The sequence below is a fragment of the Petaurus breviceps genome, unplaced genomic scaffold (genome assembly GCF_028583685.1).
Source record: "Petaurus breviceps papuanus isolate PSGF00001 unplaced genomic scaffold, PetGlider_PUasm1.0 190, whole genome shotgun sequence".
Taxonomy (NCBI): Eukaryota; Metazoa; Chordata; class Mammalia; order Diprotodontia; family Petauridae; genus Petaurus; species Petaurus breviceps.
Window position 1 is genome coordinate 2,936,711 of NW_027185810.1, and position 2,729 is coordinate 2,939,439.

Consider the following 2,729-nt stretch of genomic DNA (forward strand, 5'->3'; position numbering starts at 1 on the left):
GGACTGGACTAAATGACCTCACTTCCAATTTTAAATACATGATCTTATTAACTGAGTTGGAAAGCAAAAGGTTCTTCCATGTGCCTCAGAGACTAGAACCAAGACTTAGACTTTTCAATCTATAATTTTTTTCATGGGGGTAGGCAGGGAGAGGTAGGGTTCCAGATCTGTGGTTTCATTGGTGTAGGGAGCTCCAAGTGAGAAAATTCCCTCTATCCATGTTGGTGGCAGTAGATCTGCAACTACATTTACCTGGGGCACTGAGAGGTTAAGTAATGTGGCCAGGGTCACACAGTCAGTATGGGTTAGAGACCAAGCTTCAATCCAACTTCCTTACACTGAGACCAACTCCCTATCCACTACTCCATGTTCTTTCTTTTTTTTCTGTCTTTCTTTCATTCTTTTCTTCCTTCCTTCTTTTTAAAAATTAAATGTTGCTTCTATTGACCAAACTCCAAAGTAGGAAAAGAAACCTAGGGAGGACAGAAAGAAAACTGTACAGTTTGTACATTCATAACTTTTAAGTTTTGAGAATTTTCAGTATAGTCAAAAACTTGTCTGGAAATTCCAGGAGATAAATATTCCCAACATCACACACAACAAATTCGAAATTACTTTTTTTTTAATTTGTCATTGTTGTACTTGAAACCTGAGTTCTCCAGCTCCTGGTTTCAATATGAACTCAACGTCTGACCTTTCCCTATACACAAACTCCCTCTCTCCACACCCCCAGCCAGTCCAGGAAAAGCAGACTTTTCCCCATCTCCCCAAGCTCAGGCCCATTCAGAGAGTTTTTGGGGGGCTACAGATACACAGAAGGGCTTTCCTCCCTTCTCAGAACAACTTACTGGCAAGAGGTGAGTTGAGGGGATTTCTGAATGGCAAGGTTGTTCTCTGTTTACCAAAGGAGCTTCTTTAGACAAGACTCAACTTCTATATCGCATTTTAAAATTCAAGTTCTTTGAGTACAAAACCTATTACTAGAGTGTATGGAAGTATGAGTTACAGCCACTGAGAGTAGGCTGAGAAAGATTAATTAATGCACTTGCATTTGGGAGGACAAATGAATCTGACATAGCAACATGACAAATGTGTGTGGCTCTAATACTAATTAGCAATAAAAAAAATACTTATCTTTCTAAGTACATGAATCACATATTTTTTCCCTTGACAACTCATTCTACTCTTAATCCCCACACAAACATGTCTAATAATGTTCAGGTCAAACTGATGTGTCTTATTTTCTACCTTCAAACATGTTTCACAATTTATCCCACAAGGTGGGGTAAAAAAAAAAAGGATCCATGTTACAGCCCATTTATAAACAGGCCAGTCCAATAGGCAGGAGGAATGATCAGGTATGTACCTAGCTTAACAGGTACAAATAGCTTTTGTTACTCACCAAGTCATGCTAACTGTTCCAGCTCCAAACCCACTCTGCCACTGAAAAGACAGAAACCACCCACGCAGCTTCGGCTGATAGTGACACATGCCCCAGATGCAGGATGAGCAGAGCCTGACAGAGGAGTAGCTGACTTGAAGACACAGGCTATATGAACCAGCACATCGATCCTATATGTTGTTGGCTCTCTTTTTTCTAAGTGCCTCAATTTACTAAGGTGTTTAAGCACAGAGCTTAGACTACTCTTTTACAGTGATAGGACCATAGGATTCACTATCACTACTATTGTGGGAGAAATGTCCCTTTCCCCTGGCATATGTTTCAAGTGCTAGCTTCAGTCACTTGCTTAGGACATGGCTGTCTGATCATTTGTGTTCCCCTATGGATGGAATAAACTACTGTGGCTCACTTTTGTTTGACATGTCTTGTCAGGGTTAGTGGTCCTTGAGCGGCTAGCCTTAAGTTAGTAGGGCAGCTTAGATGACTGTGATGAGGACTGATTTACAGACAAAGATGGAGAGATCTGAGACCTCCACCTTTACTTGAGAACAGACAAGAGTACAATTGGGGAACCAGCCAACTCATCAGTGTGCAAAAAGGCAGAAAAGAACCAAAGACAACTTAGTTCTCCCTGCCTCCCTGTCAGAAATTCTGCCGTGTCAGTTCTATGATATAATCTCTAGGATCAAATATAAACTCTTCTGCCTGACTTTTAAATCTCTTTACAACCTAGCCCTGTCGTACCTTTCTAGCTTCTTTACACATCACTCCCCTCTAGAATCCAGACCTCTTACTGATCCTCAAACAGGACCCTCCAACTCTCCATGCCTTTGTACTGGTTATCCCCCATGCCTGGAATGTTGTCTTCCCTTGCGTCTGCCTCTTAGAACTCCTTGTTTCCTTCAAGATGCTGCTCAACCACCATCTTCTATACCAATCCTTTTCTGATCCCCCTCGTTGCTAGTGTCCTCTCCCACCAAAATCACCTTGTACCTATTTTGTATATCATTCTTTTTGGCTACGCTGATAGAACCTAAGCCTTCTAAGGACAGAAATAATTTCATTATTGTTTTTGTATCCCCAACATCTAACACTGACACTACGTACCAGTGGTTGGCACATATTTGGAATTTATTAAGTGCTCAACAATTAATTGTATGCATGCTCTGTGATTGCATGATCTCAATATATACCCAAGGAGATTACAGGAAGGAAGGAAGGAAGGAAGGAAGGAAGGAAGGAAGGAAGGAAGGAAGGAAGGAAGGAAGGAAGGAAGGAAGGAAAGAAAGAAAGAAAGAAAGAAAGAAAGAAAGAAAGAAAGAAAGAA